The following is a 22,318-nucleotide window of genomic DNA, read 5'->3' as shown; positions in this document are numbered from 1 at the left end:
GCAGAACCTTCTCTTTGAAAACACACATGTAGCAGGGTCACATGTTTTACGAAACACATAAAGCTTCCTATGCAGTCCTACATGATGCATTTTTCTGACTTGCTTATCAGTTTTTTAACAAGCTACATAAAAGGAGAACAACATCTGACCAGGGCAGAGGACAGGATTAACACCTTCCACATTCTAAGCATTATGGTCGTCTCCAGGCATCTTTAATTCTGGTGAATGTTTTGAGCAATCATAGTTTGGTCTTGACTCATATTGAGTTTCTAGTCCAGTAAAACCCCTAGAGCTTTTTAAAGACAAACTTTCGAAGCTGATATTTTGAATGCTTGTCAGATGTTTCACTTATCCTTATTATATTTGATCTGACCACATAGTCTTGGGCAATTCACATAAGGTTTCATTGCTCTAGGCAACAGTAAGAAGGAGAAGTTGCTTCTGCCTTCATGGGGAGAGAAATCATCCTCATCTGGGGACCTCCAGGTCTGAATCCATCTAATTAAGTGTCTAGGTTACACGTCTCCATTTCTTCCACAGGTATATCCAGAGATATTTTTTTCAAAGGCTTTGTTTTTGATAAAAGGAGCTAACAGAGGTGAAAGTACTTTATGAAATCAAAAAGTCCTATATGGTATAAAAATGCACCATCTCACTCTTTCTATCATCATAATAGGAAAAGGACACTGAAAACACTTCCCTGTACTCATTCTTGGACAGCAGTGATTGGTAAGCTTTAGAATGAAGAGAGGCCTTGGACTAAATTTTGCCCATAACACTAGATGTTTAAGCAAAACTCAATCACTGAATCTTTGTGTCTCAGTTCATTGATTGAAAAAATATCAACAATAGGGCTAGTAGGTGTAATACAGATTCAAATGAGAGAATAGATATAACGCCCCATGTGATCTTTAAAGAACTGTATAAAATACATACTGACTAATATATTTTGTACAGTCATTTTTCAGTCATGTCCAACTCCTTGTGACCACATTTAGGGTTTTCTTGGCAAAGATATTTGAGGTGTTTACCATTTCCTTCTCCAGCACAGTTTATAGATGGGGAAGCTGAGACCAGTAGGGTGAAGCGGCTTACTCGGGGTCACACAGGTAGTAAGTGTCTGAGGCCAGATTTGAACTCAGGAAGATGAGTCCTCTTGACTCTGGACCTGGCACTTTATTCATTGCACCCCCTAGCTGTCCTGGTCCTGCTGTATAAATACAAGCTATTCATATGAAATACGTGTTGTATAAATACAAGTTATTAACACCATTTCTCATACCATTCAGGAAATAACCTCCTGAATGTCCAAGGAGCATTCTGGGAGATATATATGTGTGTGCACACTTGTGTACAGATGGGCAAGAAAGCCCTCCAGGTACAGCTGGGATGTGTCTGGCCATTACTGCATCTGGAAAGGGGAAGCCTGTCCAAGATGAGTTATGTGTAGAGATTGTCACCAGGTGGCATGGTCTCACTGCTGTTCCAGGAAAGAGATGTTTGGTTCAGTTGTATGTTTACAGATGTGGTGACCCACTAAGTTGAGCTGCTTCATCAGCAATCCATATGGGTGTATTTCTGGTCTCTAAAGACTATTGACATCATGGAAGCGTCATTGTGAAGGAATCATTTTCTTGGAGGGGCCCATTTGAAACCTGCCTGGGTTGGTCGAGAAACATATGGTTGATGTTGTTTTCTTTTTATGTAACTTGTTAAAAGACTGATGAACAAGCCAGAAAGATGGAACATGCATGACTACATAGGAATCTTTATCTGTTTAGATAAATGCTTGGCCTTGCTATGTGTGTATGTTAAAAGAGAGAGCATCACATGCATTAGACAAACAAGCTGGAGGTACAGAGTCAGAATTTTTAAATTTCAGATGAAGCTATACAGATAACTCCAAGGATAATTAAGCCCTCCCCCATTGCCAAGTGCTTATTTACAGTTTTAGTTCCCCCCACCCCAGAATGTCATGATTTGAGGAAAATTCAACAGTGGTTCTAAACTACTATGAGGTACATAGATGATAGGATCAGAGCTCTAGAGCCAGAAGATGGTCTAAAGGCCTTTCCCTTATAGATGAAGAAACTGAGAGCCTCAGAAGTGGCTTGCCCAAAATCACACTCATAGCATGAACTCATGACAGTCACACTCATGGAAGAACCATGATTTTAACCCAGAAAAGGGCAATGTAAAGAGTACAGCTCATTATGTTATATAACCTTTATTATTTTATGTTCACCTTTCTATGCTGCCTTTTTTTTGGTGATAATATCTCCTTGTGTATCACCTCTGATAACTTTTTAAAAAAGATAACTAAGAACATTGTTTTAAAAATTAAACTTGCTGACCCTTGCTTTAAATATTTTCTGTATGGGTGATATGTCCTTCCCTGACAGTAATTATAATTTCCATCCCCCTGTCAAGCAATTCTTACTTGGAAATATTAATGATCAGGCTGAGATGCCCTGTGATTACTATTACCCTCATTAAACCCTTGTAAATATCAACATCAATTAAAGGGGAAACTCATGGGATGATTGATATTTTAATGTCACAAATGGGATAGAAATATCATGCCTCCCTCAGAAGAGTAACTGTTTGGGAATTTGTCATTTGTCAAATCTGAATTCTGAATGACTCAGTTGGGCTAGGAATACACTCTTCCTTCTCCTTTAAATTTGTACCATCAGGAATTTGTCTCCACAGGCAGGAGAGTTGTCTCTGAAAACAGCCAAAGTTGAGCCTTTGCATTTCATTTAATGAAGCTGTGTGAGACTTGTCCAGAAGCAGTCAAGATCCCTTTGGCCAGTGGTATTCTTTGATTATGGGTCATTATGTTACAACTGGAGGAATTTATTAAAACATCTGCTCATGTCCTACCTACTATAGGGGGTTCCTTTGTACTGTATGTTCTGCATATTGATATAGGTTAATGTGTCTAAGCTTATTCCCTTTAGAATGTTTCTAAAAAATTAAGGACTCAGTCCATTTACCTTGGCTCAACCAGCTCTTGGCCTTGCCTTTTTTTGATATTTCAAAAGATCCATGATTCACTGGTATGAGTGGGTACTGCTTCTGTCCTCCCAGGTCATAACCCTTTGCATACCCTGGTAGAGGGTTTCATGAGTTGCTGTCGTTAAAACAACAACAAAATCAAAACAAATCAATACTAAAAACATCAACTAATGGACAACCTTATGATTAGATGCTCTGAACTTAGCTAGACATTTCCTCAGAGGATGGAAGTCACTCAACCTGGACTAGAGGCCTTTTTAGCTTGGTAGAATTTGCCAGAGCTACTCAGTTTATCCGTTCCCCCACCTCCAATGTGGTGCCCAGAACCAAAGGCAATACTGCAGATGTGTTCTCTCTGTACACTGTGAAGTATCAGTGAAGGGCCTGAATGCCAGCTCAGCATTTGAATGAAAAGGAAATTAACTTGGCTAAGTGAATGGGAGAGCACTTTATAAAGGCCCTTCCCTCAGAAGATTCTCAATCAGAGCATAGACAGATGATAACTTTCACAAAACTTAAAAAAAAAACAATCAATTTTTGGATATGTATAGAGGTGAGCAGTATTTATTTGAGTTTGAAATATTGATCAAGATTTCTATCAATTAAGGTCTCACAAAGACTTAATTCTGTACCGCCTGCTCCTGGTATTTATAAAATTATCATTGCAAAACAGAATGGATCCCCAAAAGTCTCTTCAAGATTTTCAGGGACTCATTAGGAAACCAAAGGATCGCCATTGACAGATTTACAAGACAAAGGGAGGCAACTTCTCTCCAGCTGTTTTTACTGTATTAAACCCACAACACGTCACACCAAAAAAATTTCAAGTCATTTTGAACAATGTCTGGGGCAAAATTCACTTGACAAGGGTGAAATAGTTTTGGCCAGAGTCACAGAAATATTACCTCAACTTATGTTTACCACACAGCCCTTTTTACTTTCAATAGAATTAAATCAATCTGAAGAAAAATGTAACTTTATAAAAACCAGATCCCAACAATGGGAATAATATCTGGGGTAAAGATGTTCTTGGGTTCAACAAGAATGTGACAATTACCAAATATGAGCAGTTTTTTTTTATTGGTCACCATATTTTTAAATGAAACTAAGATACATACATTGAATTAAGGACATTGATTTGCTTTTCAAACCATAAATACTTTGGTGGAGTAAGGGGCTTAGAATTGGGGACCTCATTAGAATTTACAGTTGAGTCTTTCCAAAGTTGATGTTATGGGCATAAGGCCTGAAACATTTGGATCCACTAGATGTCACTGTCGTTTCATACCAATACAATGGCAAAAGCATTTATGGATGTTTAAAAAAAAAGTGTTTAAAGATGTCAGCTTGAGAGTTGAAAACTTGGAGCATACAAGGCATTGTTTTCTTTTCCCTCTTTTTTGCTGGTTTCCATTTTAATTGTCTCTTTCTCAAATATACACATTCTTCATTTCCCCCTTCCAAATCAACACATCCTGTTTCTCTGATTTAGAAAAAATAAACAACTTGGGTTAAGGTGTGACCAAAAAAATATGTTATTTACATCATTCCACCATTTTTTTCACATCATCTTTTTTTTAAATTTCTGTTGTGAAATTGCCCAGATAGCCAAGTCTTGATGAATTCTGCTGGCCTGTATTAACATAATATGTTGAGTCGTGGGAAATGGGCTATGTTGAGTTAAACAGCTTTTCCCTTTGGAGGTTTCTGCTTGAGTTATTGTGAGAAAGGGAAACCATGTTCTTTCCAACAGGGATTTTCCATTGGCATTTTGAGGATAAAGATCATTCATGTAATCAGAAGGTCTGAAAAGAGCAGAGTTGCAATATTCAGAGTGCATTTCTGGGTGATGAAAGCCCCTGGGATAGCTTTTAAAAGAAGATAAATTATCTTTGTGTAGACATTGGTGAAGTCAAACACTCGATCTGAGGATGGTACAAGTTCTAGATGCAACAATAAAAGCAGAAAGACTGGCAGCTGGTATAGATTTCCACTCCTAATGAGCTACAGTGTCTCCCCCTACATGTCACTCCCCACCCCACACCCCACCAAAGCATGGCTAATATGGATAGCATCCTCAAATTTAAAAAAAGGAACTTTGAAAGGGAATAAGATTAGCTTTAATCAACTCAGAAAAATCATATAAAACTAATTTGTGGAATAGCTCCAGCACTGTGGAAGGCACTCTTGTAAATATCAAAATAGCAAGCAGCATTTAAATATCTACGTATATGTGTGTATACATATACGTATACATACATATACATACACACATATATGATAGAAGAAAGAAAATAAACATTATTTGTTAAGTTTTCTCTGCACTTCAACCAGTTGGTTGGAGTAGAGAATTGAATGATGTTACATTAGACTTAGAATTTGGTATACATCTTAGAATTTGATGGCTGTGTCCCAGTGATCTCTTTATAGAACCCTCAAGAATTAGGACTGGAAGGCACTATGAAACCTACTGATCCTCATTCCACAGTAGAGCACCCTGAAGCCCAGATAAATGATCAAAAAGCTTAGAACTCAAAGAGATCTCACAGGGTATCTAGGCCAACCTGTACATGCATAAGGATCTCATCCACATCACATAAGTGAACCTCCAGACTCTGCTTGAAGACTTCCTACCATCCAAAACTTGCATTCTACTTTTGCATGACCTGGATCGCTGGGAAATTTTTCTTTGCATCATGCCTAAATCCGTCTCTTTGCAAACTCCTCCCATTTCTGCTATTTGCATTCTCTGAGTCAAACAGAACAAGACTAACCCTTCTTATAAGCAATCGACCAACATTTATTAAGTAATAGCTATGTAGCCCATGGGTGTCCCAGTACAGGGGAAACAAACATCTATAGCTTTTCAAATACTGTCAAACAGCTACCAGGTTGCCCTGAAGTTCTCTTCTTCTGCTAAACACCACTAGTTTCTTTAACAGTCTTTCCATGGCACAATATTGAAGCTCTTGACTGTTTTTTTTAATTACCTATCTCTTGATGCCCCCTGGCTGATTAGTGGTCTTGCCCACTGTGCTCCCCAAAGTTTAACAAACCTTTCAAAGATATTATCAGGGCAGGGGAACATAACCCTATTACTTTCCTCTTTTGGGACACTATTCTTCTTGTAATGTAGTTTAAAATTGCATTAGGGTTTTTTTGAGGATTATATACCACACTGTTAACCCTTAAGTCTCATTTAGTTTTTAGATGAACCACTGACTAGCCACATCTCCATCATTTTGTACCTGTTTAGCTAATTATCTGATCCTGTCAAAGACTTTGGATTTATCCCTATTACATCTAATCTTACAAGTCTGTCCACTTTTCTGGTCTACCAAGGTCACACTGGATCCTGGACTCCTTATCTCATGTGTTAGCTTGCTCTCCTAGTTTGGGTCATCAGAAACTCTGTAAGCTTCCTCAAAGCCAGAGATGCGATGTTTCAGCAATACATGGCTAAGTACACAACTACATGATACTCCACTGGAGACTTCTTTCCAAGTTGGTGTAAACTGATTCATGCTTGAACTTCATCACTGAACCACCTGAGATCTCACTGATAGTAAGAGATATTGCCAGAACAAAGACATCTAAATCAGTTTAGAATACCTTATCTCTGGATGTTTGATTTGTAATTGAATTTCCCCCCAAAATACACTGGAAATAATACTTTCTGCCTATAATTCAGTGGTGGAGATGAAACCAACATTGGATATTTCTTGCCTTTTGCACCTTCCGCTTTCAAAAGTTATCTTTAGCTTATAGCCTTTATTTTTAAATTAGCAGATTGGTTGGCACTTTTTTCGTGCATTTAAATACGATACAGATTGGGTGTTTACTTAAAAATAAATTCATCTGCTCAAATACTTTAGTGGATCGGTGGTAGTATCAGTGTACACATTCCATCCAGTGATGCAGATTGCCATCCATCCACACCTACACATCTCGTTTTATTCTTGTCCGTGTTCTTCAATGAACGCAGTGGGTCCACTCAGAGTTGATGGGGAAGGGTTCTTTCTTGTTTGTTTCTAGGTTCACAAATAGCTTTAGGGGCATTCAGTAGAATGAATGGGCAACAAGGTGGCAAAGTGGGCAACTAGGTGGTGCAGTGGACAGAGTGCCCAGGCAGACCTGAGTTCAAATCCAGTCTAAGATACTTAATAGCTGTGTGACCTTGAGCAAGTCACTTAACCTCTGTTTGCCTCAGTTTCCTCACCTATAAAACGAGCTGATGAAGAAAATGACAATCCTCTCCAATATCTTCACCAAAATATCCCAAATGGGGTCACAAACAATTGGACATGACTAAAATAACTCAACAATAACAACAGCCATAACAAATAGAATGAAAGTAGGATTTTAGAATCATAGATTTAGAGCCAGAAGGGACGTCAGCGATCATCTAGTCCAATCCCTTTATTTTATAGGGGATACTGAGGCTGAGGGAGCCCAAATTACTTGCCCAAGACCTCAGAGATAATACCTGGCACAGCATGGATTTGAGCCCTTTGATATCAAATCCAATGTTCTTGGCTCCAACCCCACATCGACTCCCAATAAATAACATGGGAATGAAGCTTTCTGACCATCAGAGGCAAAACGATTTCTTTCAGCGTTTCTGGGAGAGGAATGCTCCAGAATGGGTGCTTGTCTCTATTTTGGGGCAGACTGGGAAACATAAGTCACAGGGCATTTTTGAATCTTTTTCAGTGTTTTCCCTGCAATATGCATTAATCACATTTCATTCTAATTAGGTGCTTGCTACACACCAGCTTCCTGTGCAAATTGTGGGAACATGTGAGGACATTTCCAAGCCTGAAGCAAGGCTGACAATGCCTCTGTGTATGTGACTGTAATTGTTTGCTGGATACACATTCAATCCAAGTAATTCTCGGCACATCACCCAGATGCTCAGTTATTTTCTTATGCTCACAGAAAAACTGGGAGAATTTTTTCTTTCTTTTTTTGTGTTAATCAAAGTGTGAAAAGCATTAAGTTTTGGCCAATGATATAGTTTGGATACAGTTGTTGGCTTGACTCAAAATTCCTTATGCCAATGTCATTAGGGCTCCCGAATGGATCATTTGGCTTTTGAGATTCATGGCTGAGCCCCAAAGATTTACTGAGGTAGAATTTGCAGAGGAAAATAGCTTTTTAAAAAAAAAAAAACTTGACCAGAACACCTTTTCACCTTCATCCCTTACTGAAAGATGGATGTGGTTCACCTGAACCAATTCTGGCATATTGTGGGCTTCTTGGTTAGGTGCCCATAAGAATCCCTGGAGTGAACTCCAAACCATTCTGCCCTTTTCTTGAGAGTCCTCTAGACTTGTGGTAACTGTTAGTTAGATGTAACTGGATGGCCCATTGGATGGACTTCTGGGCTTGGAGGTGGAGGTGAGGAGAGAGAGCATTCTAAGTAAGCATGGGAGGTAAGAGAACAGCCTATGCTCTTTCTAATAATCAGCTGCTGTTGTCCCCCCCCCCCCAACCAATCACCTTGTAGCCAACTTGGTGTTGAGCCCCTCTGAACTTAGCCAGTTTTTTCCTCAGATGACCATACTGCCAATGTCAAGCTTATAACGGAAGCCCAGCACAATAGCTGATGCATAGTAGGTAATTCTTTGAATGAATGGATGAATCGACGCAGAGGAAGAGGCATTTGGTATAATGGAAAGAACACTGGCTCTCAAGTCAAAGGACCTGGCTTTGAATCCAACCAGCGATGCTTATCGTATGATCTTGGTCAAGTCACTTACCCTCCTTTGGTCTCAGTTTTCCCAATTATAAAAATGAAGGTGTTGGATTAGAATCTATTCCCCTTAATAAAATAATTTATTTTGTGAAGCTTGAATTCAGTCAAAGGGCCACACTTGAGGACCTAGAGGGCCAAAAGTGGCTTGGTTTCTGAGGTCCCTTCCAGGCTATAAGTGAAATTAATTTTTAGCTTGGGACAATAGACCAGAATTTATGGCCTGATGGTGTAGCCCTTAAGATTCCAGGATCATCTTCCTGTCTTTCATAGTGGGACATAACAGAAGGACTTTAGTGAAATCCTAAAAAATACCATATTCCTAGAACCTGAACCCCTCATCCCATACTGAAACCCTTCTCTTAGTGGAGTGGATAAAGTGAAAGTGTTTCTCACATCTGCCAGCCTGTGGGTTCCCTCCTTTCTAAAAATCTGCGACATTAACAGATGCCTTTGATAAACTTCCCCCTAGTCACCTCTCTTAGCAAGCAGCAAGGCTTTTATTTAACTGATTCAAACATATTAGGAATGCAAGACTTTCAGAATTCTCATGTTGTTGTTATTACAGTGATTGTTCTGAATTAGAGCAGGCATGTATCTTAAAGAAAACTGTCTGGATTGAATCTGTTTTAATTAAATATAGAAGATGGGAATTCAATTAAGTAAAGGTTGCAGCACTGAGATGTTCCCCAAGCATGATGTCTGCACCATGTCATCTGAACTGTGCCACCCACATGTTTTATTAATGTATTAATGATGCCAGCCTAGCCTTGTTTGAAGGCCTGATTGCATAGCCTGGATCACCACTCATTTGCCAGAGCTGAAGGTGTTAAGTGATAGTATACTCAAGAGAAGAAAGAAATCTTAATTAGTAAAAAATATTGATGGAATTAGACATTGTCAATCTATGTGTTATGGAACTGATCTTCATTGTAAAGTACAAATGAACATGCTGTGAACTGCCAAGTGGACACAATGAGCTGATGGGATCCTGATGCATTAATTAAGGCAAGGGAGGAGAAGACCACGTAGAGCATCTCAGAGGCTGCCTCTTTTGGAAGTTACCTCAAGCTTCTTTGTCTGGTGAAACAGAGACTGGGGAGGGAAACAGCCTTGTTCAGGCATCCAAGCACTTGGTGATGAACATTTTCTGAAGAGTTGATTAGAGTTGGTTTGGCTTTGACTTAAAGGGCTTCCAATTCAAGGGATGGTCTAGGATTAATTAGATCAGGATCTGGAGGCAGAAGAGGTTAGAAAGGCCATCAAGCCAATCCTTTCATTTATGGATGACCTCCCTATAACCTTCTGTGCAATTTATAGTCTTAGGAAGTTACCTAGAGCACGTGTAAAGCTTTGATTTGTACTAAGACTTTTGGGGCAACCTGAATTTATATTGTCTTAAACTGTGATATTATTGTTATAGGGAGCTCATCCACAAATGAGAGTAAGTGACTTACTCTAGGGTACACCCTTGAGAACTTGATAGCTCTACTGATATTTGAAAATTTCTAGTGAAAATATTCCCACAGTTTTGTATGGATTTCAGTATAGTGCAGAATAAAGAGTAAATCAAAAAATAAGATGCCACCCGTCCATTCTATGCATCTATTGCCCATGATCTTCCTGAAGTTAGCCTCAGAAAGCTAACCCAATGTCTCTGGGTGTCTTATTTGTATTCTTTAAATAGTCTATGAATCTTTATGGGGATAAAGCCCAGGAAATGTGAGTAGAATCATAGTCTTTGAAATAGGAGGACTGTGGGCTCTTACCTTTGGTGCTGAAGGCCATTAGGCTCAAGCCTTTCATTTAAGAGATGAGAAAATGAAAGCCCAGGGAAGTGAGGTACTTGTCCATGGTTACATAGGTAGTAAGCATCAGTGCTGAGATTTGAACCCAAGTGGCCTGACTCTAGACCCAATGCTTTTTCTACTATACCATAGTGCTTGAGATAAGATTCTCTTCTAATATGAAATCCCTAATGCCTCAGTCAGTAGCAGGTACATGGTAGGAACTCAGAAAATGCTTTAATGATGGATTAGATAATAGAACACTTGAAAAGTTTATACAGTCTTTCTTCTACATTGTCATATTTGGACCTCACGAGAGCTTTGTAAAGCAGGCAGTGAGGTCCAGTGGGAAGACCTCTGTATTTGGGGTCAGAGGACCTGGGTTTGGACCCTATCTCTGCTACTTCTTCCCAATGTAGTCTTGCTAAGTCTCCTCACCTCTCTGGGCCTCAGTTTCCTTATCTGCAAAATGAGGTAGTTTGACTAGATGGCCCTTGAGGTCTCTTCCAGGTATAAAACTCAAATTTTGTGCTCCTGGAGTGGTAATTAATTTCTGACCTTTTGTACCATTGAGTTTATAAATTTGTGTGCATACTTATCCCACACAGGCTCTTTGAGGGCAGACATTGTTTTGGTTTTGTCTTTGTATAAAAACATTTTTGACTGAGTGACCATGGACAGTACTTTCTACATATCATGTGCTTAGCCAATATTTATTGCATTGAATAATATTGTCACTTTTCTCAAAGTACTCTTTCTCCATTATCTCATTTGGTCATCACAGTCATGGAGATATGATTTCTTCATTTTATATGTGAGGAAACTGAAGCTTAAGTGATGCCAATATTAAAACAAAGGAAACAGGACAGTTAGGTGGTACAGTGGATAGAGCACCAGCCTTGGAGTAAGGAGGAACTGAGTTCAAATCCAGTATTGGACACTTAACACTTACTAGCTGTGTGACCCTGGGCAAGTCACTTAAACCCAATTGCCTCAAAAAAAAACTCCAACAAAGTAAATTTAACTGGTGGCATTTGAACTCAGGACATCCAGACTCCAAGCCTAGCAATTCATCCCTTTTGCTTTAGTAGGGCAGGTAGTGTTACCTATATTCAACACAAGAGAAATATTCAAATCACGAAAGCTGACATTTACCCAAGGTCTCATGGCTAATAAGTGAAAGAGGCAGAGCTGTAAGCCATGATATCATATACCAAGAGGGATAATTTTGTTTCCTTTTTTTTTTGCCAATGTATACACCTTTAATTTTATTCTTTTACTTTAATTGCTACAGCTAGCATTTCTTGAATAATATTAAACAATAATGAGGAGAAGAGACCCCCATTATTTGTAGTGGGAAAATTCCTAGTATTTTTAGGATTTTTTTTAAACAAGAATGACTGTCATATGTTGTCAAAGCCTTGTTCAGCAGCTATTAAAGCAATGGTATATTTGACTTTCCCTATTTCATAATTAAATATTCTAATCATTTCCTAATATTTAATAGTACTTGTATTCTTGCTATGATTCTAACTTGGTAGTGTATTACTTTGTTGATATATTGTAGTCTTCTTTTGAATGTTTGATATTAAATAAGTCCATCACATCACTGATAAGACTGATCTGTAGTTCTCTTTCTCTGCTTTGTCTCTTCTGGTTTGGGTAATAGGACGATCTTTTTTTCTCATTGAAGGAGTCTGATAGAATGCTTTCTGTATTTGCTTTTCAGAATTTCTTTAGCATATAAATTCATTACTTGTTAAGCACATAATAGAACACCCTTATTGATATATCTGTTGACATTAATCTATTAATTAGTTCTCATCTCCTCTCTTGCCTTTGGCAATTTACTTGTGGCTTGTTCTAGCACATTGTCTCCATTAATGTAGCCTAAACTTGCATTCAATTTTCAAACATTAACCTAGTATTTATAGTGAAAAGCAGAGACAGATCCTTTCCAAAAATCTCTGTATATTATTCTGAACACTTTCCAATGGCCATCATACTAGCCAAGATTTGAGATTTGTTTCCTACTTCAGGGACTTTAAACTTTTCTATTTTGTTTTACTTTGGACAGATAGAAAAATCAGAAAGCTGCATTGAAAGATTTTAATAGCTTAATGCTTTAAGCTTATTATTAGCCAGAGCATCATTGTCACTGAAGCCTACATTTTTTCAAAGAGAGTTCTATTGAGAATTCTCTGTTTTAAAAGGAACAGGAATAACAGAGCAAAAGTCGCATATTTGCAATTTCTCCATTCCTTTACCAACTGCCTTAAAGAGTTAACAATAGCTTACAGTTGAATTTAGATTAGCATGTGATGACTAGCTTTATATTGACAAAATCAAGTGGATAACAAAAGCAATTCACTGGCCAATAGAAGAAAAAAAATAACCCTCCCCTGGCCTAAAATAGGTAACAGGGTATCTGAGGGAAAGGCAGATTTTCTCCTGAGTTATCTTTGTTTGCTAGAATTTTTTTTTTCAAAAAATATGTTTAGTGACTTTTTTTACACCACAGTACCTCATGACTTCCCACAATTGAACTTTACCTTTATAGCATAGAAAAATACTTATGTGAAATCACCTGACCCAGTGATAATACATGATATTATAAATATCATTTTGTACCATTAATTTGCTGCTTCTCTACTGCAAGAAGGGAAATGTGTCTTCTGGAAGGAACCAATGTTGGTGATTTCATCTGGTCCTCATTCTTTTGTCTTAAACATTATTTTCATTGGCTTTATCATAGTTACTGTGTATATTATTCATCCTGCTTTTTTCTTCACTCCATAACTTCATAAAAGTCTTCCTGTTTTCTTTTGAATTCTTCATATTTCTCATTTCTTATAGCATTCTCCTCAATTTTCAAATATGGAACTATTCACTGGTTACGTCCACAAAAACAAACAAAACTCATTAAAAAAACCCTTGGAAACAAATAAATGTCCAATGGACTTGATGGTACAAATAGCCAAATCAGGCAATTTAACCACTCCCCCAAATGAATATGATTTATGTTATCCTCTCTTTTGCAAAATTCCAGTTTATATTGGCAGAGTTTTATTAAGAGACTAGAGCCCGTCTCTAAAAATGCAATAATCCAGTGAGCTAATATAGCTTCACCTACGAGTCTCGGGTTCTACCAAACACTCACCACTTTTCTCTGGACTTCACTTCCAAGGAAGTTACTAGACTAGTAAGTAGATGACAATAATTGCATATGTGCAGTGTATCCAGATTCCCCAGGACATTTTGTGGCATTTTTAGCTGTGGGGACAGAGACCCAAGTAGCCAGGGCAGCATATGGAAGCATCTAGAGGGCAAGACAAAACAAGGTGAACAATTAGATTTAATCAAATCATTGCTTTTCTGCTAAGAGTGGCTCCTGTTCTTTTCCTCACATGGACAAAACAAAAACATACTTATTTTTAGGTAAGGACATCCATCTGTTGATGGAATTTGCATCAATTTTAGTGCAGCATTTGCAAAATCTATCATGCAAAAGACTGTATGGGCAAGATGGAGAGATGTTGGGTAGATGATGATCCAGTTGGGAGGATTGAGAAATGGTTAAAAAACAAGACCCAAACAATAGTAATTAATGATTCAGTGTCAACTTGGCAGGAGATGCCTAGTGCAGTGTCCCTGGGATATGTCTTTGGCTCTTAATTCTTTTTTTTTTCAGTGACTTAGGTAAAGATATGATGAGATACCAGTCACATTTATAGATAGCACTAAGCTGAAAAGAATAGCTAACCCGCTGTCTGAGCTGGTCAAAATTCAAAAGGATGACTTCTGAGAGTCAATTCCAATGTGGAGATTCTGGGATTCTCTGACCGATGATTTCTTATGATTAAGATCAATCAACTGATAAGCATTGATTCAGTGCCTATTAGGCTTCTGGCCATGGGCTAACACCAAGACAACAGTGTAACAGTCACAATAAGTCTATGAGAAGTTTATATTCTGATGCTCTAAGATGGGAACTGGGAAATAGCATAGTTAAATGGATTCAGGATTTAATAGGTATGTGTCAACATGGAAAGGTGGTTTTTAGTGGAGGAATAGAGGGCCTTGTTCTCATCCTCTTAGGTACATGTTTTTGTTTGGTGTGACTACCAATCTGTCAGATGACAGAAAGTTGGAAGTGATACTATCCTAGATGAAAGAGTCAAGATTTTCATAGAGGAAGGAAATAAATATTTGTAGACTGCCTACTTTGTGCTAAGCACTTTAGCAACATTATCTTATTTGATCCTCACAACAACCCTGCAAAGAAACCCTCCATTTAAAAGTTGGAAAACTGAGTCAAAGAGGATTTAAGTGACTTACCCATGGTCATACAACTATTAAGTGTAAAAGGCCAAATTTGAACTCAGGTCTTCCTGCCTATTGGCCCAGAGCTCTATCTGCCGTGCCATCTTGCTACCTCTTGGTTGGCTGGGATGATGGACTGTCACCAATCACATGAACTTTAAAGGAATGTAAAGTTCAGCACCTACTTTAATAAAAAAAAATCAATTGGCCAATTAAAGAACAGAAGGAAAAAGTGAATGTGAAATGGATTCAAAGGTTTTGATGTTCTGTAAACTCAACTGGAGTCAGTAACGAGATAGAGAGCCTAAAAAAATCTACTGCCTCAGGCTGAATTAATGGCAAGATAGCGCCCCAAGTGATACATGGGACAGTGCACTTGCTCCCCCCTGGACAGCCTACATCTGGAACATTATGCCCATTCCTGCCATTATCTTTTCAGAATGTCAGGATCAAATTGGGGCTAATTCAGAGGTGCCTGGGATGGTAAGTATTCTCAAATACATGCCATATGACAATCAATTGTAGGGATTGCGGATGTGCCTGTGGGATGAGATTTTTTTTTATAGGGATATAATCATTACCTTCAAATAATTTGTGGGTTGCCATGTAGAAGAAGTATTAGATTCATATTGTATAATTCTAGAGGACAATACTGGGACCAGTAGGTTGAAGATGAAAGTATTCAGTTTTCTGCTTAGTATAAGGAAGAATCACCTAAAATATAGCACTGTGCAGGGCTGGAAGGCTTACTCCCAGGGTCCCTGCTCCTAAAATACTCATGGTCTAGTTGGCATATAGATAATAGATCAATGAATTAAAGTTGTCAAATGGGTGTAAATATTTGGATAATAGCCAAATTAGATGGCCAAATATGTGAATGAATAAGTATGGGCTAGAATAATTTGTCTCTGAGATCCCTTCCAACTCTCCCATTCTGTATTCTTCTGAATAAACAAATTGACAAATGGAAGACCAAGTAAATATGAACACTGCCAAACTTCTGAAGAGTTGTCCAAAGGTTGTCTAAGCTGCTTTGCTCCCCTCCCATTTCTCTGACTTTTGAGTGGAACAAGATACTAAAAGTCCTCTTCCCAAGGTCACTGACAATCTGAATGCACTTATAGAAACTAGAGGTTTGTATAATTGGAAGTATATCTTTTCTGGGGCAGCTATGTGGCATAGTGGTTAGAGTATTAGCCCTGGAGTCAGGAGAACCTGAGTTGAAATCTGGCCTCAGACATTTACTAGCTGTGTGACCCTGGGGAAGTCACTTAATCCCAATTCTCTCCAAAAAAGTATACCTTTTCTCATGATGATCTTTTAGTTCTTCTGGGCCCATGTTCCCTTTGAACATAGCAGCAGCAGCAGCAGCAGCAGCAGCAGCAGCAGCAGTAGTAGCAACAGTGGGATGAAGGGCTCCTAGGTTGCCTGCAGAGAGGCAGCTAAATGAGGGGACAGATTTGCTTTTATCATTCATTCAAATACAACAAAAATTATTCAATGGGGCACATGGTCCCCTGGTATTTCAGTTCTTATGACCAATATTTACAGAAAGGCCACTATGAAAAAACCTTTGAATTTTCTGTCAACATCTGATACAGAAGGTGAAGAGGTAGAAAATCTCTGGAGAGATGAGGACCATGAACCAATGAAATGAATATGGGAGGCAAGAACCCAGCAGAGATGGGTTAGAAGGAACCCATTCCTAGGTGTTGGAGCTCTCTGTGATAGCTGTAGTAGGTGGTGCTGATTTGTCTCTTGCTCAAGATCTAGCCAGTGCTGAAGGCCCACTTGGCAGGGATGCTATGCAAGGCATGCTAGTTCAGCTGTGGACCTACTCTATCAGCTCTGAGGTTAGAGAGTCTACAATGCTGTAAATGGTGCAGATGGAGGCCTCTTCTGGGGTGGTTGGTTGACATGGTACCTACAGTCACTTTCTAAGCTGGGATTCTATGTGACAAGTGATAAGACAATCTTTATGTTCCCTTCTAGCTTAAGCTGGTGGTACAGTAGACGAGGTGCTGAGCCTGGATTAAGGAAGGCCTGAGTTCAAATCCAGCCTCAGACATTTAGTAGTTGTAGGATCCTGGATAGGTCACTTAAGCTCTGTTTGCTTCAGTTTTTTCAACTGTAAAATGGGGATGATAATATCACATACCTCACAGGGTTGTTATGATGCTAAAATGTGATAATGTTTGTATAAAGCACTTTGCATAGTGCCTGGCCCATAGTAGGTGCTAAATAAATGCATATTTCCTTCCTTTATTCACTTCTTTTCTGGTTCCAAAATCTTATAAATTCCTATGGTTAAGATTTCCATTAAAGAAATCTGCCTTCACCTTTTGGTCTCTCATGCTCTGTGTGTATATGCCTTCTGAATGAGTGACATTTGGAGTTAAAAAATGAATGGAGCTGTTTCTGCTCAGTAGAATTCAGTGGCTCACCAGAGCCTGGCTTCTTTCATGAAATTAACTCATCACTGGTCTCTCTTCTAATTTTCCATGGGAAGTGAGTGGTCCAGATTCCATTACAAGATGAGAGTGTCATAAATTATTAGGGAAGAAATTTGTGGAGTCTGGATTCTGGTCTCTCTGTATTTCAATTTGTGTCAAATTTAATTCAATAATGATTTTCTAGAACTCTATTATAAAAGCTATTTTCTTATTTATTGTGTGTTTTAAAGTGGTCAATAATATCTAATCACCTCCTGGGGCAAAAAAGAAAATCAAATCATTGTGGATTTGAAACGTCCTGATGACTTCATAACACATTCTGGGGCCAATGAAAGGCGAAAAGCAAAATACAGCCATTTATATTTCATGATTCCTTATTCAAAGGGGAGAACTATTTGCCTGCATTGTATTACACAATTTAAGAGAAAGGAGATCTGGCTTCCTCTAAAAGATGGGAGAATAGAAAAGGAATTAAACTTGGCAGCTTATGAGAAGGAATTTGGTAAATATTTCAATTCCATTGAATATGTGTGGTAAGGAATAAATCATTATGTTGGCATAATGAGATGTAGTAGACAGATTGGTGGACCTAGAGGCAGGATCCTGCTTTTGACATCCCATAGCTGTCCCTCAGTTTTCTCATTTGTAAAACGGGGATAAGAATACCTGTTCTACTTATAGTTGTCATTTTAGTTAGCTACTACTTATAAATGCTAACATTTCTATAGTGCTTACTATGTGCCAGGCATTGTACAGTGCTTTACAATTATTATCTCTGTGATCCTCTTAGCAACCCTGGGAGGTAGGTGATATTATTATCCTCGTGTTACACATTAGGAAGCTAAGGCAAGCAGAGATGAAATGATTTGCCCAGGGTCACACAACTAGTAAGTGTTGGAGGCTGAATTTGAACTCAGGTCTTCCTGACTCCATGTTTGATGTTCTATTCATTGGGCCATCTAGCTACCTCAAAAGAATGTGTTGTGTTGAAGCTTGCGTGAGATTTAAGTATGTAAAATGCTATATAAATATCAAGTATTATTCTTTAAAAATCCTTCAACTGCATTGGTTTGTATACATGGTCAAAATAAATGCTTATTTTATGTTTATGACAAATTAGATTTTCTTTATCCTAATAAAAGCATTAAATTCTACTTTTAAAATGATTGTCTTTGAAATATTAACCACTCAATCATTCAGTACCAACTATGCAGCAGTGCTTTTCTAAGCACCAGAAATAAATACAAACCATAAAACAATCTCTTTTTGCAATGAGACAGCGAGGGCATATATAAGCATATCCAGCAGAAACATAAAAAAAAATTAAGATGAAATACAACTAGCCACAAGGTAGGTAAATACAAAGTCTTTAGGGAGTGAGAGGATAGTTAATGTTGAGGGGATCAAGAAGGGCTTTATATGGAAGATGTGTTTGAGTTAAGTCTTAAAGGAATTATATGATGCATAGATGAGCAGAGAGGACATTCCAGGCATGGAGATGGAAGAGGGAGTCCTGTGTGTGAGGAAGAGAGGAAAACCAAACAAACAAACACTTTGGATGAATTGTAGAGTGTGGGGAAATGAGAAATGGATAATCAGTCCAGGAAGATGGATTGGAGTGAAGTTGTGAATGGTTTTACATGACAAGAGTTTATAGTATACACCAGAAGCAATAGGAGGTATTGGAGTTAATAAAAGTAAGAGTAATATGGTCAGAATCTCATCGAAGGAAAATCACTTTGACAGCTGTGTTTAGGATGGACTACAATGGAGAGAGTAGAGACAGGGAGAACAATCCAGAGACCATTGCAATCATCTCTGTGGGTGGCAGGTGATGAGAGTGTGAGGCATGGAGGGGGCTTTGTAGGTATAACAAAGGATTTGGATGCAAGGATGTTGGAGAGACAGAATTATGGTAGGGTTAGGCAACTGATTGGATATGTGTGTGGGCTAAAGGGGAGTGAGGCATTGGGGTTAAGAATCTGAGAGAATACAAGAATGGAGTGATGTCTTCAACAGACACAGGGATATTTGAAGGAGGCATGAGTTTGGGGAAAAGGGAACGGGTCGAGTTTTAGATATGTTGAGTTTGAGATATTATGAAGTATCTTATTTGAGGTGCCTAACAGGCAGTTGGAAATATGAGACTGAAACTGAGGAGAATTGGGGGCAGATTTATAGATAATATAAACATTGCTATAGTACTTCAGGGTTTATAAAGTACCTTACAAATATTATCTCACTTGATCCTCATGGCAACACTGGGACGTAGGCACTCTTGTTATCATTTCATTTTACAAATGAGGAACTGAAGGCACATAGAGATTAAGTGACTTGCCCTGTGTTATACAGCCTGTAACCAAAGGTGGCAGCATTTGAACTCAGGCCTTGCTGGCTCCAACTTTTATCATTCCATCCTCTGTGTTACCTAGTTGCCTCTGTGAGTTATCTCCATATGAATGAATAAATGAATGAAAGAATCATTAATCAATAACTCAATATGGACAAAGCCCTATTCCAAGTCCTGGAAATAAAGGGGAAAAAAAGGACAATTGCTTTTCTTAAGAAGCTCTCATTCTAACAGGGAAACACACACACACACACACACACACACACACACACACACACACACAGAAGGTTTCAGTGGCAATTCAAATGGAAAAAGCCCCATGGCCCTTCAGGTATAATGACAAAGCAGACAAAAAAAATGTTCTTTACTACCATTTCCACTTATAAAACCAAATCTATTTATGTTATTGAACCTTCTTGACTGTGCCAAGGACTTTGGTGGTGAAGATTTTCTTTCCCAAGTCTTCAGGAGCTGTGACATCTTGGAAGAGGCTGCTTCTCTTGATAGATGTAAGGTTTAGGCTAGAAGCCAAAGAGCTTGTAATTAAAACTTCAGGGGCTGATAAGGTCACTGAGAGAATACAGACATGGCAGAGGGCCTAGGACATAAGCCTCAAGAATCCCTGCAGTTAGGGGGTGGGACTCAGACGATGAGCCAGTACAGGAGAATGAGGAGTGATCAGACATGTAGGAAAAGAAGCAAGAAAGAGCAGGGGCAGGAAATCCCCAAAAGGAGAAGATAACCATGAGGAGAGGGTGGTCAATGACATATAATGCAGTAAAGAAGTCAGGAAAGATTTGACCAGAGAAGAGAATATTGGATTTGGCAACTAAGAGATCATTGGTAACTTTGGAGAGGGCAGTTTCATTAATGTGATGAGAGAGGAAGCCAGAATGCAAAGGGTTGACAAATGAGAGAGAAGAAAATAAGTGAAGGTAGTGAGTGTAGTCAGCTTTTTCTAGGAGTTGGCCAAGAAATAGAAAAGAGAGGAAGGATAAAGACTTGAGGGAATTGATCATGTTTAATGACTATTCTTTTTTCTTAGTGTCTGAGGTTGCATTTGAACTCAGGTCTCTCTGACTCCAGGCCCAGCACTCTAACCACTGGGCAACCTAGCTGCTAATTATCAAGTACCTTCTTTGTGCCAGGCATTGGGCTCAGTGCTAGTGATACAAAGACAAAAATGAATAAATCTCTGCCCTCATGAAGCTTATGGTCTAATTTCTTGAATGACTAGATCAGGGGGAAGCATATTGCTTCCATATAATTTGTCCATACAAACTTTTCATATAATTTGAAAGGGCATGTATATTATAGATGATAGGACCATAGACAGAGCCCAAAGGGGCTATAGAGTCACCTAGTCATGGAAGGAGCAGAGGCTAGTGCAGCGGGTTTCCAACTTTTTCGTCTCGGGACCTCTTTATACTCTTAGAAGTTATTGAGGACCCACCTGCCCCCCAAAGAGCTTTTGTCTATGTGGGTTATGTCTATTGATATTTATCCTATTAGAAATTAAAACATCTCAGTACTATTATAGAAAGAGTTTTGATTTTATGGAGCTGCTGAAAGGGTCTCAGGGTCCCTGGGGGTTGCTGAACTTTTCTTTGAGAACAGTGGAAAAAGCATTTGATTCAGAGCCAGAGGATTATGTTTCAAATCCTCCTTCTACTTAATAGTTTGCTTCTTAATACTTTGCTTTTACTTGATACATAATTTCCCCTCTCTTGAACTCAGTTTCCTCATCTCTTAAGTAAAAAAAAATATTGATAGATAAACTCCGAGTTCCCTTCTATCTGTTAATCTAAGATCCTAATGCAAAACCTGAAATTTTACAGATGAGGAAACTGAGGTCCGCAGAGGGTAAGTGACTTGCCCAAGGTATGCAGATAGAAGTAAAAGAGCCAGAATTAGCACCAAGGTTCCCTGGACTCCAATTCCATCACACAGAATGGAAAGAAAATTTCATGGTATTCCTGATAGTAGGTGCATTCCAACAAGACATGCAAACACATCTGTATGGCTGAGTTCTTCCTTCATTTAACACTTAGCAAGTTCAGCCATGTGGAAAATAGACTTTGTCATGTCCCTTTGTCCACATAGCTTGATATCAAACTAGGCAAAGGTGCTAGACAGAGGACAGAAGCAGCATCCTGGGAGGGAGTGAGGCTAAGGAGATATCTGTCCATAAAACAGGAAATGTTCTTTGCTGGTCTATGTACTTAGCTTGTGGAATCATCTGATTAAAAACAAGGTGGATTGTTCCTATCCAGAGGCATTGCTGCAGGGAAACAGGCTCCCTTCACAAAGGAAAGGGAAACAACTTTTCTCTGATTTGTACTGAAAAATGGAGAAAAATCGAAGCCTTGTTGCTTTTTGGTGACTAAGGAAATTTTCCCACCAAACCTTCAATAGTGAGGGGAAAGATCACATGCTTCAGTCAGCTATTGTAGGCTACAGAAACAGGCATTACAGACTTTGAAAGAATCTTTGGAAGAACAGAGCCAGGTAAGACAAACGCAGTCCACTATTGACGCTTGTTTCCCTTGTTTACTGTAAGCAAAGGCAGTTATCAAAGAAATATTAGAATTGCTGGGGGAGGAAGGTCATGTCTCTGAAACAAACTGTT

The 22,318-nt window shown here is 38.7% G+C and overlaps 1 protein-coding gene across 1 annotated transcript in view; it reads left to right on the top strand.

Moving 5' to 3' along the window:
• Positions 1–22,318, top strand: part of CACNA2D3 (calcium voltage-gated channel auxiliary subunit alpha2delta 3) — a 1,008,438-nt gene that overhangs the window by 322,826 nt on the left and 663,294 nt on the right. The window lies entirely within an intron of this gene.

Source organism: Vombatus ursinus, unplaced genomic scaffold, assembly GCF_900497805.2.
Source record: "Vombatus ursinus unplaced genomic scaffold, bare-nosed wombat genome assembly UNPS02014817.1, whole genome shotgun sequence".
In the NCBI taxonomy this organism is placed as follows: Eukaryota; Metazoa; Chordata; class Mammalia; order Diprotodontia; family Vombatidae; genus Vombatus; species Vombatus ursinus.
The sequence above is the reverse complement of the archived record's forward strand: the minus strand, read 5'-3'. Positions and strand labels throughout refer to the sequence as shown.